The sequence below is a fragment of the Carcharhinus amblyrhynchos genome, unplaced genomic scaffold (genome assembly GCF_965287045.1).
Source record: "Carcharhinus amblyrhynchos unplaced genomic scaffold, sCarAmb.v2.hapA scaffold_41, whole genome shotgun sequence".
Lineage (NCBI taxonomy): Eukaryota > Metazoa > Chordata > Chondrichthyes > Carcharhiniformes > Carcharhinidae > Carcharhinus > Carcharhinus amblyrhynchos.
In genome coordinates, this window is record NW_027649782.1 from 812,319 (window position 1) to 830,045 (window position 17,727).

The window sequence follows — 17,727 nt, forward strand, 5'->3', positions numbered from 1 at the left end:
TGTGGGGCAGGAGTGGGGTAGCTCGCTGATTCCAGACAAATCCCACCAAACCTTTCAGGCTGTGACCTTTCATCAGAAGTAGGCGATGTGTGGGGAGAACAGAACACAGAACACAGAAACCCTACAGTGCAGAAACAGGCTCTTCGGCCCATCGAGTCTGCACCGACCACAATCCCACCCAGGCCCTATCCCCATATCCCTATACATTTACCCGCTGATCCCTCTAACCTACACAACCCAGGACACTAATGTACAGAAATATACAACTGTGGGCAAGATATCTGTTCAATTCCTTAAAACAAGCTGCTCAGGTCACTGCAGGGATTGGTGATTGAAGTGAATCCATCCTTCCCCCTTGGCGAGCTGATTCATCCTTTGTGAAATCTCTCTCTCTGTCAGTGTTGGTGAACGGACAGAGGCTACAGATATGTACAGATCGTAAGTGGGCAGCAAGGTGGCAGGCGGGGTACAATGTGGGCAAACGTGAAGGGATCCAATCTGAGAGGAAGAATAGAAAGTCCCACATTCTGGGAAACTTTTAAATGTTGATGTTCAAAGGTGGCGGTTGGGAGGCAGACAGGCATGGTATACGGGTAAAATGATGGGTACCACACTGGGAGGCTCCCAACGGAGTCCATCATTCAGCCATTTTCCCATCAGTGGGATTCCATGAAGAGAGGCTGCCCACTCAATATTCTATTGTCTTGTTCTGTTAGGCTGCTTCCTGTCTTGTACATTTCTTCCTGCTCACCCTTTCTGCTCAGACACGGGGCCCATCCTGGTTCAGTTGGAGCCCATTCCATCAATAGTGTTCCCTTTCTTTTCCAGGACTGGTGTCCTTCTATTCCACATCAGCCACATGTTAACTCCCCGGATTTCTCTATTCCTACACCAAGTTGCCTGTGACCCAGGCACTAATCCAGAGATGATTGCGCATGAGGTCCTAGATTTTAATGTTTGGGGCTAACTCCTGACATTCTTTCATCAGGATCTGTTCCCACCCATGTCAATTTTTCCAACATGAGCTATGATAACTGGATTTCGCCCCGTGTTCCCCATCCTTCCAAGTTCATCCCCAGTTGCCATAAGATATCCCTAATCTTGGCACCAAGTTGGCAACACACCCTCCAGGAAACTCATTCCTGGCCACAGAGCTAGCCCTCTAATTATGGAATACTCATTACTACCATATTTCTATGCCACTCTTTTCCCACCTGCCTCTTGTGATCCATAACATCTTGTTCTGCACTGTCTCCAGCATTCTCTCTCCTTGTCTTAATACATTGCACCTATTGGACATTGTGCTTGTGACCACCTTCTCGCTTTCCCCTGAACTCCACTACCGGGTTTCTATCGTTCACACCCTGTCTCCCTAAACCTGTGCATTCCTCGGAGGTGTGACAGTATTCTGGATGAAATTGTCTGGAAATCATGCACCTTTCTCTTGTGTCAGAGTTTCTCCTCATCACTGACTCTGAGCCAGTGAGATTCAAGATGTCAATATGTTTGCTTGGGACAGTCTCACCGTCCACAGACTCCGGTGAGCGACAGTGCTGAAGGAAGCCAATTCATTCGAAGCTGTGACTCTGTCCCCATAATCAGGTTTTTTTTTGCCCTTTTTTTAACAGTTGCTTTTGAATTTGCTTTCACCAGCCTGTCAGGATCTTCATTCCCAATCTAAACAGCGCACTTGCAAAAGATGTTTCCGTCATGTTGTTTTTTCCCTTTGCTTTTTTTCCAAATTACCCGTGTCTGTATCCACTAAACCCTGTCAATCCTCCTCCAACAATGACTTCTTGCTGCTCCTGTATGTGATCAAGAGGTAAAGCGATAAGAAGCAAAAGCAAGTAATGGTACTGTGCAAATCAGTCATGATCCTATTGAATAGCAGACAGGCTGGAGTGACTGACCTCCTCCTGTTTCCCCCATTCACCCAGCTGTAAGTGGACAACCATTAATCACTGATATTTGACACGAGACATTTTGTATTCTAAACGGCGGGAGCTCTTTCGTGGGGGTGGCACAGTGCTTAGCACTGCTGCTGCTTCACAGCGCCAGGGACCCGGGTTCGATTCCCGTCTATGAGGAGTTTGCACATGTTCCCTGTGTCTGCGTGGGTTTCCTCCGGGCGCTCTGGTTTCCCCCCACAGTCTGAAGGATGTGCTGGTTAGGTGGATTGACCTGAACAGGCACTGGAGTGTGGCGAGTACAGGAATTTCACAATAACTTAATTGCAGTGTTAATGGAATCATAGAACCCTACAGCGCAGAAAGAGGCCATTCGGCCCATTGAGTCTGCACCGAACACAATCCCACCCAGGCCCAACCCCCATATCCCGACATATTATACCCACTAATCCCTCTAACCTACACATCCCTGGATACTAAGGGGCAATTTCTTAGCATGGCCAATCAACCTAACCCGCACATCTTTGGACTGTGGGAGGAAACCGGAGCACCCGGAGGAAACCCACGCAGACACGAGGAGAATGTGCAAACTCCACACAGACAGTGACCCAAGGCAGGAATCGAACCCGGGTCCCTGGAGCTGTGAAGCAGCAGTGCTAACCGCTGTGCTACCGTGCCCCCTAATGTAAGCCTTATTTGTAAGTAATAAATAATAAACTTTAAAATTCTTTCTGTTTCTCACCAGTGCAAACCGTGTGTAGGTGCATTGTGGGGTAGAGGTGGTGATGGCATTGCATGCTGAATTGTGTCAGATAACCGCAGTGAGTGACTCTCAGTGGCAGAGTGTAGACACAATGGAATCTTATGAGAACTTGGCAGAGTGTCTACTCCATGTGAAAAATGGAGGGATTCTTGACAATAATAAATCAAATCTGAAATGTTTATGCCATGAAAATCATGCCACACCTGCAGTGTGCTCCCTCTAATTCACCTGCCCTGTAACAACTTAATCACTGCAGTTACAGGGTAGTTCCTTTATAAATTGGTTGTGGATGGGGCTTTTTCTGAATGGAGGTCAGTCACCAGCGGAGTGCCTCAAGGATCTGTTCTGGGACCCTTGTTGTTTGTCATTTTCATAAATGACCTGGATGAGGAAGTGGAGGGATGGGTAAGTAAGTTCGCTGATGACACGAAGGTCGGTGGTGTTGTGGATGATCTGGAAGGATGGCAAAAGTTGCAGCAGGACATAGATAGGATGCAGGACTGGGCGGAGAAGTGGCAGATGGACTTCAACGCGGATAAATGTGTTGTCGTCCATTTTGGCAGAACCAACGGGATGAACGAGTACACTATTAAGGGCAGAAGTCTGAGTAGTGTTGAGGAGCAGAAGGATCTTGGGGTCCGGGTCCACAGGACTCTTAAATCGGCCTCGCAGGTGGAGGAGGTGGTCAAGAAGGCGTATGGTGTACTGGCCTTCATTAATCGAGGGATTGAGTTTAGGAGTCGGGAGGTAATGCTGCAACTTTATAAGACCCTTGTCAGGCCTCATTTGGAGTATTGTGCGCAGTTCTGGTCGCCTCACTATAGGAAAGATGTAGAAGCTATTGAAAGGGTGCAGAGGAGATTTACAAGGATGTTGCCTGGACTGGGAGGCATGCCTTATGAAGTTAGGTTGAGGGAGCTGGGACTCTTTTCCCTGGAGAGACGAAGGTTGAGAGGCGACCTGATAGAAGTTTACAAAATGTTGAGAGGAATAGATAGGGTGGACTCTCAGAGGCTATTTCCCCGGTTTGAAATGGTCGCTACGAGAGGACACAGATTTAAGGTGCGGGGAGGGAGGTTCAGAAGTGATGTTAGGGGTAAGTTTTTCACTCAGAGGGTGGTGAGTGAATGGAATCGGCTGCCGTCAGTGGTGGTGGAGGCGAACTCGCTGGGGTCTTTTAAAAGACTTCTGGATGAGTATATGGGGTTTAATGAGATTGAGGGTTATAGATAGGTCTGTAGGTTGGTAGGTGATGTGGTCGGCGCAACTTGTGGGCCGAAGGGCCTGTTTGTGCTGTAGTGTTCTATGTTCTATGTTCTATGTTCTAAATGGGTCCCCAATACTTGGCTATCCAGAGACTGCAGGGGATGGCAGCCAGGAAGCCCCCACCATGATTCTCGGAGGGAGCCCTCACCATACTCGATGGAGTGGAACAGAAGTGGGATACATTTTACCCTCGCTCCAGCAGATGACTTTCCAGCAGGGTCACCATCCCAGCCTGGTATGCAGTGGCAGCACTGGTCAGTGCCAGCTCACTGCAGATGAGGACGGGGCAATAGTGTCAGAAGATGAATGATCTTCACTCAACTAGGGTAAGTGAGCCATCTCCCCCACCCTCCCATCTCCCTCTGGACCCCCTCACACATTCCTTGCCCTCATGTGAGTAATCAATGTTCCCTCCTTTATCCCCTGTGTCAGGGGCCACGAGGATGGTCCGCGTTGCCCAGCTGCTTTACCTGTAAGAGAAGGGACCATCCTTGTGGCCCCTGGACCTCCTGGACACGAGCATCTCTGAGGACAGCTTCTTGGATCCAACCACTGAAGAGGTGTCACAGCTGTCACACACACCTGACACAGTAAGGAGTCTCACAACACCAGGTTAAAGTCCAACAGGTTTATTTGGTAACAAATGCCACGAGCTTTCGGAGCACTGCTCCTTCGTCAGGTGAGTGGGGAGTTCTGATCACACACAGGGCAAACACAGACACACACTCAATTTACAGGATACTGATAAGAATGCGAGTCTTTACAGGTAACCAAGTCTTAAAGGTGCAGACAATGTGAGCGGAGATAGCATTAAGCCCAGGTTAAAGAGATGTGTATTGTCTCCAGACAGGACAGTTAGTGAGATTTTGCAAACCCAGGCAAGTCATGGGGGTTACAGATAGTGCGACAGGAACCCAAGGTCCCGGTTGAGGCCGTCCTCATGTGTGCGGAACTTGGCTATCAGTCTCTGCTCAGTGATTCTGCGCTGTCGTGTGTCATGAAGGCCGCCTTCCTGTTGGCGAACACATCAGCCGTCACGGGCATTCGGCCTCTGATCTTCAGGTAAATGATGAGGAAGTGCACATTGAGGAAGTGAAGCCCCTTGCAACTCATGACTGTTTGGATAAAATAGAATCATTGGAAAGAAACCAACTACAGACAACAATCAGGGCAGAAATACAAGCACAGCAAAGTGACATTAAAAAGTGACACAAAACAAGGTATGCTGGGATTAGCGCCATCTAAAAATACAGAGACAGTCTGCCAGGGGACAGGTCCTTTCCAAGGTTTGAGTCAGACAATTGAAAACCAAAGACACACCAGGACACATTAACATGTGCAAAAGGACCGTTACACATTTCCTGAGAAACAAGTTACTAATAGATACAGGGCCAGACATGCATTAGTGAAACAAAAAGATTCGATGCATATTAGAAGCTGAGACGTGACATCTAGCTCTGTAGCACACAGGATAGAGGTTCACCACTGGAACACATCGACAAGGGTGGGAAACTAATCAGATCAAAACCACTGATGGGTTAAATCCTCGGAAGGGAGCCGGACAGGTGTAAAAAACCTTTCTCCCAGAAGGGCTTTGGGATGTGGCAGCGACACGAGCCGCTCACCTCCAGACCAGAGAGAGACAGATTTGAGAGATCAACGCACTGACAGACTTGTGAGAATCCAGGGTAGTGTACAAATTTCTCAATGATCAACTAGCTGAGGGAGAGAGAATTGTTAAAGCTTAAAACAGTAAAAACCTTTTACTGTTTGGAATAAAGCTGTGAATTGTTATTTACTATTGGTTTGTGTGGGGAGTCCCTCTACCTGATGTATGCAAATATGTTTGAGTAAAATCTATTATACACCGTGCTGGCTGATTGAGTCCGCAGGATATTAGAAACACACCAGACAACATCAGGAATGGTGCTGCCTGCTGGGATGGTGATCTAAGTGCCACGTGCGTGCAGGCGATGATGCCTTGCACTTGGGACATCCCTGCTGCCCCATGCGAAACCCATGGTCCTGATGTCCTGGCACATCTAATCCCAGTTCAAGTTTATGAGCATCTCTGCCCTTGTACACAGGCATCTGTCACCTCCCTGATACATTTGTGAGTGGCAGACTGGGAGATACCGCAGATGTACCTGGAAGAAGCTTCATGCAAAAAAGTTTAGCGTGCTTTAGACTTGAAAGGCCATCGGCATTGGGTGTCCTCCAGTCCCATGGGGTGCCAGCTAATGCAGTATGTGGCAGAGGCGGTCCACTGTCCCCTGTGACAGACATAATGTGGAGCTGCCGGCGTTGGACTGGGGTAAGCACAGTAAGAAGTCTCTCAACACCAGGTTAAAGCCCAACAGGTTTATTTGGTAGCATGAGCTTTCGGAGTGTCACTCCTTCAAGTGAGTGAGGAGTTGTGTTCACAAACAGGGCATATACAGACACTCATGATCCTGGTTCAGGATGTCTCAAGATCTTACTGTGCTTATCCCAATCCAACGCTGGCATTTCCATATTATGTCTGTCACAGGAGGCAGTGGATCACTTCTGCCACATGGCACCCCAGGGGACTGGAGAAGACCCAATTCTGTGGCCTTTCAAATCTAAATCACACTAAACTATTTTGTCTGTTCCTCAACTGGGATCTTGGGTTCATGTCACACTATCTGTGACCTCACGGCTTGCCTGGGCTTGCAAAATCTCACGAACTGTCCTGTCTGGAGACAATACACATCTCTTTAACCTGTGCTTAACCCTCTCTCCACTCACATTGTCTGTAGCTTTAAGACTTGATGACCCGTAAAAATTCGCATTCCAACCATTATCTTATAAATTGAGTTTGTGTCTTTATATGCCCTGTTTGTGAGCACAACTCGTCACTCACCTGATGAAAGAGTGACACTTGAAAGCTTGCGCTACCAAATAAACCTATTGGGCTTTAACCTGATGTTGTGAGACTTCTTACTGTTCTTACCCCAGCCTAATGCTGGCATCTCCACATCATGTGTGTCAGAAGGACGTTGGCCAAATCGCAGGAGTATATACCACGTACCGGGTGGATGGTGTTCTCACGTAGATGATGGCATCCGTGTCGATGCTCCGGCAGAGATTGCTGTGGCAGGGTTTTGTGGTGTTGTGCTCACTGTTCTCCTGAAGGCTGGGTAGTTTGCTGCGGACAATGGTCTGATTGAGGTTGTGCGATTGTTTGAAGGCAAGAAGTGGGGGTGTGGGGATGGTCTGGCGAGATATTCGTCTTCATCAATGACACGTTGAAGAGTCCGGAGAAGATGTCGTAGTTTCTCCGCTCTGGGGAAGTACTGGATGACAAAGGGTACTCTATCCACCGTGTCCCATATTTGTCTTCTGAGGAGTTCGGTGCGGTTTTGCGCTGTGGCGTGTCGGAACTGTCGATCGATGAGTCGAGCGCCATATCCTGTTCTTATGAGGTCTGATGGTGAATTTGAGAACAATCACTGAAGCAACTATATGATGACATCAACAAGTTCCATCCCACCATCAGACTCACCGTGGACTATTCTCCAGGATCAGTTGCATTCTTAGACACACATCCCCAAGGACGGTCACCTCAGCACCTCACTGTACTGCAAGCCCATGGATCATCTCACGATGCTCCACTTCTCCAACTTCCACCCTAAACACATTAAAGAAACCATCCCTAATGGACAAGCCCTGTGTATACACAGGATCTGCTCAGATGAGGAAGACTGCAACAGACGCTGAAAGATGCCCTCATAAGAAAGGATATGGTGCTCAAACTCATCGATTGACAGTTCCGATGTGCCACAGTGAAAAACCGCACCGACCTTTTCAGAAGAAGGGCCTGTTCTGCGCTGTAATGTTCTATGTTCTATGAGACACGGTGGACAGAGTACCCTTCGTCCCCAGAGTGGAGAAGCTACAGCATCTTCTTTGGAGTCTTCAACATGTCATTGATGAAGATGAACATCTCGCCAAGGCCATCCCCACACCCCCACTTCTTGTCTTCAAACAACCTCAAACAGACCATTGTCTGCAGCAAACTGCCCAGCCTTCAGGAGAACAGTGACCACGACACCACACAGCAACCTCTTCAAGATATGCCAGATCATCGACATGAATACCATTATCTCATCCACCAGGTCCATGGTACGTACTCCTGCCACTTGGCCAATGTTGCCTACCTGCAGGAAAGGATGTCCCGAGACATGGTACTGTCTCTGAGGTTGATCCTGTCCTCCTGGTTCCTGGTCAGTATCAGGCCTCTGGTCCTGGTTACGTCTAGCAGCATGTCTTTGTCTCTGCTGCGGGTCAATGCGATTAGCAGAAAGGCCAACTCCACAGGCTTCAGGATTCTCCTCACCATCCCGGCAGCAGCATCATTCCTGATGTTGTCTGGGGTGTTTCTAATATCCTGCTCAACCAGCACAGTGTATAATGGATTTTACTCAAACATCTCTGCATGTATCAGGCAAAGAGACTATGCACACAAACCGATAGTAAATAACCAATTCACAGCTTTATTCCAAACAGTAAAAGACTTGAGGTTTACAGCTTTAACAATTTTCTCCCTCCCTCTAGCTAATATCTCCTCTCCATCCCAACATCCCTCTGACACACCAGGCACAACCCCACATTATTTCTCCTGTAAACCACCAGGGTGTAAACCGCTGAGCCTCCATTTTTCTCCTGGAATCTGACCCACCCCGGGCCCTGAGCTGTACTTTTCCGCATCGCCAGCGTTCTCCCTGGTGTCCTCTGACTGTTTTAACAGGCTGAGGAGGAATGGCTGCCTGAGTCTCACCTCCAATAGTCTCCTCGGAAGTTTATGTTGTAAATTACGTTGGCGCTGGCTGAACATTTGGTGTGGGCTCAATTTCCGATGCGAGTGCTCAATGATGTACTAATATATTGAAACGAGATTCCCAACATTCCGCGGCATATTCCCCATCACTGCACCAGCAGGCCCGCTGCTAAGTTGCAAAACACCATCTCGCCGGCAAGAATCACGCTTCCCAAAATTCTCCAATTTTGAGTGTGTGCCCACCATTCCCAAACACGGAAAGTCCGGCCTCAAGATTCCGCCAAAATGCCATGCAGACACGACGTTCCTGGACCAGGATGTGTGGAGCTAGCCTGGAATCAGCTCCTGTCACAGTTCCATACCGATAGGGGCCGAGAGGAGGGGATGGTCAGCTTGCCGGAAGTTCCATGTTCTGGAGAGGAGGGGGTGGGGGATTGGATGGGATTGGGATTGGGGTTGGAATAGGATGGGGCAGTTTGGACTGTGGTGGGAGGGGCTTGGAGTGGGATTGATGGACTTCAAGGATAGTTTTGGAAAATGATTGTCTGGGAGGAGGGCGGACATTGCGGTTTCAAAGCTGTGAGCGGTGCACTGTCTGTGTCCCTGCTTGGAAACAGAGGGTTGTTAGACAGTGTGCGAGAACCCTTATGGCTGCTCATCAACATGGTGATAGCAGTGGCTCCGACTGAACAAAGGTTACGCAGCACTAACTGTGTCAACATCACACTCACTTCACAACAAAAAGGACAGCATGAGGCATAACGCTGCCCTCTGTTAATAAAACCCTATGTGTTTCTTTTGCGTTGTCTGTGAGGCAAGACCCTCGCTAAATCCTTACTGCTGTGTGTAAAGCTCCTTTTGGAAAGAAGTTCAGCGTTGTCTTTCCTCGCTTTGCAGAGCTGATGTTGCCTGTAGACCGTAGGTGGAACAATACTGTTCATTGAGGTGGGGCAGCTTTGTCATCTGTGCAGCCACGCTGAATAGAATAATAGCTCGTTCTTGAAGCCCGTCTTTCCTTGTTCTTTAATGTGTCCAGTAAAGAGAAGTTTGCGCTGTGTGAACTACAATCATTGATTCAGTCAGTGCCAGTTCCCCTGCTGCTTCATTGCCAGAATTTTGTGTGGGCATCATTGATGGGATGAGTGTTTGAAGTCAAGTAATTTTACACCAATCCAGTTGATTGCAGTTTAACAAGCCTTTAAAAAGAAAGCACAAATGTCTGCTGAGACTGTGCATTACCCTCACTCACACCAAGGAACAATTTACTGCACTGAGTGAGGAGCTGCCTACAAACAGTTCACCCAGATAACCCAATTGCAAATACATCTCTCTTTATCACATCACAGTTATTGCTAACTCACTCGTCCTTCCTATTTGCATTCGTTATTTTTCTAATGTTGCTTCTGCCTGTCCTCGAGGATTTCTTTGTTGCTTTTCCTTCTTCACCATCCAATAGGGAGGCTGATAACCTTCTACAGAATTGAGTTCATGCGACTCTCTCAGCAGGTATCTTTACAATTCCAGTTATTGTTACAGATGCTTGCCTCTGCTGTCATTATGGTTTAATACAGAATTCATCATGATAATGCACTGTTAATAATGGGGCTCCTAAAATTTTACATTTCCTATTATGGTTTGATTTATTTTGTCACATATATAAACATACAGTGAAAAGAATTGTTTCTTGTGCGCTACACAGACAAAACATACCATTCATAGGGAAGGAAATGGGGCAGTGCAGAATATAGTGTTACAGTCATAGCTACAGTGCAGAGAAAGATCAACTTAATGCAAGATAAGTCCATTCAAAAGTCTGACAGCAGCAGGGAAGAAGTGTTCTTGAGTCAGTTGATATATGACCTCAGACTTTAGTATCTTTTTCCTGACGTAAAAAGGTGGAAGGGAGAATGTCCAGGGTGCATGGGGTCCTTAATTATCCCGGCAGCTTTGCCGAGGCACTGGGAAGTGTGGACAGAGTCAATGGATGGAAAGCTGGTTTGTGCGATGGATTGGGCTACATTCACAACCCTTTTGTAATTTCTTGCTTGGGCAGAGCAGGAGCCCATATCAAGTTGTGATACAACCAGAAAGAATGTTTTTTATGATGCATCTGTAAAAGTTGGTGAGAGTCATAGCTGACATGCCAAATTTTCTTAGTCTTCTGAGAAAGTAAAGGCGTTGGTGGGGCTTTCTTAACTATAGTGTCAGCATGGGGGGGACCAGGACAGGTTGTTGGTGATCCGGATGCCTAAAAATTTAAAGCTCTCGACCCTTTCTACTTTGTCCCCATTAATGTAGTGAGAAGTCTACAACACCAGGTTAAAGTCCAACTAGTTTATTTGATAGTAAACCCACAAGCTTGTGGGATTACTATCAAATAAACTAGTTGGACTTTAACCTGGTGTTGTGAGACTTCTTGCTGTGTTTACCCCAGTCCAACATTGGCATCTCCACCCCACTAATGTAGACAGGGAGTGTTCTCAAACTTGGGTTACTTGTCACCTGCATAGGAGATATGCGAACACAAGTGGGGTAATGATGAATTGGATTAAGAGTGTGCAACAAGTGCCACTGAATCAGCATCTTGTTGTAAATTTCTTCTGATTGGATTCAATAGAAATAAAACCTGGAAAAGATGTGAAATGGATCACTAATTCACTAGCACCCCCTCTGCTAGTAAGTCAAAATTACCCCAATCACTCTTCCCCCAAGTAACAGGAAATGTTAAAAATATTCAGTTTAAATTGGGCTCACCCTGCTTTCTGGCTGGGGGATAATAGTTTATGCCAGGCCTGCACCAGCTGTATTGAAGGTGGGCAGTATGTAAATTTGGCGCTGCCATCTCACTTCCAGGATTCTGATGTAGAGCTGAGCATCTGCAGCGCTGCCTTGACACTCAGCGGAAAGATCAGCACTCTGCTTATTTCAAATAGTGCAGCGGGTCTTCCACTCTCAAAGGCAGCCCTTCTGAGAGGAAGCTGCACGAAATATCTCCAATTTGAAACATGTGAAATGGAACACTGACACAAAGTGAGCCTTCCAGGGTGATGGATATAGAATTAGAGCCATTAGTCATGGAGTTAGATGCAAGGAAAGACACCATGGTTCCATGGATGGCACAGTAGTTAGCACAGTGCCAGGAACCTGGGTCCGATTCCTGGATTGGGGCAGGGTCTGTGTGGAGTCTGCAAGTACTCACCGTGTCTGCATGGGTTTTTTCTGTGTGCTTCGGTTTCCTCCCACAGTCTGGAAGATGTGCCTGTTATATATATTGGCCATGCTAAATTCTCCCTCAGTGTACTCAAACAGGCACCAGAGTGTGGCGACTAGGGGATTTTCACAGTAACTTCATTGCTGTGTTAATGGACACCCACTATGACAATTAAATAAAATAAACAATGAATTACATTTGGCCTTCTCTATCTTTTCAGTGTTAGACAATAGAAAAGTTCACAGCAGGATGGTGGAATGTTTGCATCTCCTGAACCCAGTGGAGGACAGTATAAAGGGTAAACATACATGACGCTGATGTCATGATGATATGAGATCATGTGACAGAAAAGTTAGCGATCAGGAAGAGTGAAATCTCCGGCCAATGTGTCAATACTCACTGTTAATAAAGAATCATGGTTTTGAGAATTGTCAGCTTTGAGCAGTATACTTGGGGAGATTGGCAATCCCCAAACCCTGACCACACAATGCAGCATCAGAAGACCGGGAGATTTTCCCTGTCTTTAATGAGTAAAACGCCCAACCCTATTGAACACTGGGTTCAGTTGGAAACCACAGATCAGTTTATTAAAAATAACACACTGATACTCAGAAAATTAACAACCTTGGAAATGGAATTTTAACGCACATGTTGTCACAGAATCCCGACAGTACAGAAAGAGGCCATTTGGCCCATTGAATCTGTACTGACCACAATCCCACCCAGGCTCTATTCCCGTAACCCCACACATATCTACCCTGCTAATCCTCCTGACACTAGGGTCAATTTAGCATGGTTTCCCTCTTCACCTCGAAAGCTTGTGAGTTTACTATCAAATAAATTGGTTGGACTTAAACCTGGTGTTGTCAGACTTTTTACTGTGTTTACCCCAGTCCAACGCCGGCATATCCACATCAAAACTCCACGTAGACAGTCACCCGAGGCTGGAATTGAACCCAGGTCCCTGGCACTGTGCCGCAAGTGTGCTCAAGTATTTTAAAAGCTGCTAAACTTTGTTAAATCCTGAGGTCATGCAGTTAAAAACAAATAATTGACCTGGTTAGGAAACTGGTGAAGCAGCAGGAGAGTGGGGATAGTGGGCAGGTACTCAAGGGGGAGGCAGTGGCCTAGTGGTATTGTCACTGTTAGCTGAGTTTCTGGACTAATGTTCTGGGAACCCAGGTTCGAATCCCGCAGATGGTGGAATTTGAATTCCATATAAAAAGAATCCGGGATTGAGAATCTACTGATGACCATGAAACCATTGTCGAGAAAGCCCATCTGGTTCATAATGTCCTTTAGGGAAGGAAATCCGACATGTGACTCCAGAGCCACAGCAATGTGGTTGACTCTCAACTGCCCTCCAGGAGCAACAAGGAATGGGCAATAGATGCTGACCAGCCAGTGATGCCCATGTCCACGAATGAATAAAAAAAATGGCAGTGTGTGGTTAATGGTATTCCACATGATCTGTGTTGGGAGCCCAATTCCCTGTCGCATTTCTGAATGACTTAGTTGATGGGTTATGTTCCGATTTGCAGATGGGCAGCATTGTTACATAAAGTTAGACAGCAGCTGGTCCATTATCTCACTGACGCAGGAAGAGATTGAAGGAGGCTAACTAGTCACCCCATGTCCCTATGCTCCCAGTTCTCAGAAGGAATTCTGATCCTGGTCCAGTGTCAGTAAATCGAATGGATTTCTCTCAGAGCAAAGCGATCAGACTTTCTAAAGTGGTTCCTCTTTTCCTCACAATCAACACACACTCAATATTGGTCTCTGAAGTGACATTTTGTTTATCACACAGTGTGCATTCTCTTCATCATAAGCAATGGAAAGATCTCACCAAGCATTGCAGTAACCACATTTCAAATAACCAGTTACATCTCAGCAATGTAATACAATATTCAGGCTTTGACATATATTTCGAATTTTGACAATCTTTATCCATCAAAAATAATTTACAACTCATTACATATCACCCAACGGGAGGAGTCATTCTATAATTGTTGAAATCCATGCTGATTATTTTCTTCAAGAATTTTCCCTACGGTGGATGTTCATGGATTTTGTGATTCTCTGCAGTGTAGAAAGACATCTACACTCAGTCACCCGAGGCCGGAACTGAACCCAGGTCCCTGGTGCTGTGAGGCAACAGTGCGATCGACTGTACCACCCGTGCTGCCCAGCTGAGAAAAATAATTTCCAAACTCATGCCAGCTCCTTGAATATTGCTATAATCTTCTGAAACAGCAGTATTAAAACTTGACACTGTACACATTGTTGGAACGGCTTGTAAAATTACCATGTCCCCAACAGGTATTTATCCAGGATAGAGTGATCAACATCGGTTCCCTACACTAGGGACCAGAATGCTGCAAATGCCCCAAAGTTGTCATTACAGGTCACAGATGTCAAGGCCGTAATGGGGGTTGCTGCTTATTTTCAGCCCTGTAACAATGTTAAGTGCAACTGGGTAAATGACTGAAAGCCATTTCACCCAGGTTTACAGGTTTAAGATGCTGGGGTACAGAGGAGATGTCAGGGGTAAGTTTTTCACTCAGTGGGTGGTGGTGAAGGCGAACTCGTTGGTGTCTTTTAAGAGACTTCTGGATGAGTACATGGGATTTAATGGGATTGAGAGTTATAGGTAGCCCTGGTAGGTATGGATATGATCGGCGTAACTTGTGGGCCGAAGGGCCTGATTGTGCTGTAGTTTTTCTATGTTCTAATCTTTGGTATCCTTTATTCCTGGGGGATTCCTCCACACTCCCACATTTACACATTTGACATAAAACTTACATTTGTTTCAGCAGTGCTGAGCTGAAAGTGATTCTGCCATCTGTCCATTGGTTGAGGTATTAATGGAAGACTAATTCTATCTGTTTATAGTGGAGTGGGAGGGGAGGGGAGATGGGGGGGTGGGGGGCGGGCGCAGGGTGGGTGTGGTGGTTCACCTGTCTAGGTTGCACCCACCAATGACCATGGGTTTGAATACGTGGCAGTGTTACCTGTTGGTTTTTGTGTTTCTAATTCCCACGGCGGCATCGTATCTAAAGGAAAAAAATGTGGATGGTACTGATCCCCGTGCAGTTATAGAACATAGAACATAGAATATTACAGCACAGAACAGGCCCTTCAGCCCACGATGTTGCGCCGAATTATAACCCAACATAACTCACTGTCCAACTCCAGTGGAGAGTGGTGCCTTGTCCTTGTGGAAAATGGTTAATTAAGTAATTTGAAAGACATTCTGTCTTTCAATTGTTGCAATATCACTGTTCACTCATACAACAGCTGGTAAAAGAGTTCCTCCACTTGTAATACAACTGTAATAAAACATATAAAGTGGCAAGGATTAGTGGGAAGCCAGAGGATTAGGAAGCCTGAGCAGAGGACAACTGAAAAAGCAATAAAGGGGAGAAGGTGAGATATGGGGATAAGCTGGCTAATGATATAAAATAAGATCGGAAGGTTTCTTTTCAATATATAAAAGATAGAGAGACAAAAATAGCCATTGGACCACTGGAAAATGAGGCTGGAGAAGTAATAATAGGAAACAAAGCAATGGCAGAGGAACTGAATGGTTACTTTGCATCAGTCTTCACGGTGGAAGTCACCAGTGAGATGCCAGAGCTCCAGGAGAGTCGGGGGGCACAGATGGCCATCATTAAGTAGAATGTTCTGGAAAAACTGAAAGGTCTGAAGGTGAATAAATCACCTGGACCGGATGGACTACACTCCAGTGTTCTAAAAGGGATGGCTGAGGAAATGGTAGAGGCATTGGTGGTGATCGTTCAGGAATCACTAAAGGCAGGGAGGGTCCCAGAGGACTGGAAAGTAGCAAGTGTAACATCGCTGTTTATGAAGGGAGGGAGGCAGCAGGCGGGAAATTATAGGCAGGTTAGCCTGACTTCAGGCATTGGCAAGATTTTAGAGTCCATTATTAAAGATGAGATTGCAGGGTACTTGGAAGTACATGATAAAACAGGACTGAGTCAGCATGGTTTTGTCAAGGGGAGGTCACGTCTGACAAATCCTTTAGGGTTCTTTGAGGAGGTAACAAGAAAGTTAGATAAAGGAGAACCAGTGGATGTGATTTATTTAGATTTCCAGAAGGCCTTTGACAAGGTGCCACAGAGGAGACTGTTAAATAAGTTAAGTGTCCATGGTGTTAAGGGTAAGATCCTGGCATGGGTAGAGGATTGGCTGACTGGCAGAAGGCAGAGAGTGGGGATAAAGGGGTATTTTTCAGGGTGGCAGCCGGTGACCAGTGGTGTGCCTCAGGGGTTGATGCTGAGACCACAACTTATGTTGGGTTAAGTGAGGTTAACTTAAGTGAGGTTCTGCACTTTGGAAGGAGGAATGGAGGCATAGACTATTGTCTAAATGGGGAAATGCTTAGGAAATCAGAAAAGCAAAAGGACTTGGGGGGGGTCATTGTTCAAGATTCTCTTAAGGTTAATGTGCAGGTTCAGTCAGCAGTTCGGAAGGTAAATACAATGTTAGCATTCGTGTTGAGAGGACTAGATTACTAGAGCAGGGATGTACTTCTGAAGGCTGTATAAGGCTGTGGTCAGACTGGATTTAGAGCAGTTTTGGGTCTCGTATCTAAAGAAGGATGTGCTGGCCTTGGAAAGGGTCCAGAGGAGGTTCACAAGAATGATCCCTGGAATGAGGATCTTGTCATATGAGGAATGGTGTGAGGACTCTGGGTCTGTACTTGTTGGAGTTTAGAAGGATGAGGGGGATCTTATTGAAACTTACAGGATAATGCGAGGTCAGGTGAATGGGGAGTTAGCATTAAGCATAGGTTAAAGAGATGTGTATTGTCTCCACACAGTGGTCACGGACATGCGGCCTCTGATCTTCGGGTAAACGTTCTCCAAGGCAGCCTTCATGATACACGACAGCACAGAGTCACTGAGCAAAAACTGATAGCCAAGTTCCGCACACATGAGGACGGCCTCTTGGGTTCATGTCACACTATCTGTAACCCCCATGACTTGCCTGGGCTGGCAACATCTCACTTACTGTCCTGTCTGGAGACAATACACATCTCTTTAACCTGTGCTTAATGCTATCTTCACTCACATTGTCTGTACCTTTAAGACTTGATTAGCTGTAAAGACTCACATTCTAATCAGTATTCTGTGAACTGAGTGTGTGTCTTTATGCTCTGTTTGTGATCAGAACTCCCCACTCACCTGACGAAGGGGCAAAGCCCCGAAAGCTAGTGGTGTTTACTACCAAATAAACCTGTTGGACTTTAACCTGGTGTTGTGAGGCTTCTTACTGTGTTTACCCCAGTCTAATGCCGGCATCTCCACATCAGGAAAAACTAGAACCAGAGGGCACAACCTCGAGCTAAAGGGATGGTTCTTTTAAAACAGAATTGAGGAGGAATTTCTTCAGCCTGAGAGTGGGGAATGTGTGGAACTCTTTGTCACAGAAGGCTGTGGAGGCCGGGTCATTGAGTGTCTTTAAGACAGAGATAGAGAGGTTCTTGATTAATAAGGGGATCAGGGGTCATGGGGAAAAGGCAGGAGAATGGGGATGAGAAAAACATCAACCATGATTGAATAGTGGAGCAGACTCGATGAGCTGAATGGCCTAATTCTGCTCCTATGTCTTGTGGTCTTATAGTCTCTAATTCTGTAACGTACGCCTGGGTGGGTGAGGATGACAGCCCAATTTCCCCTGTGCTTCCCCCTCCCTTTGCATTCATCTCAAAGTGGGACTGGACATTGGAGGATGCAATGGAATGAGGCTGAGCTGC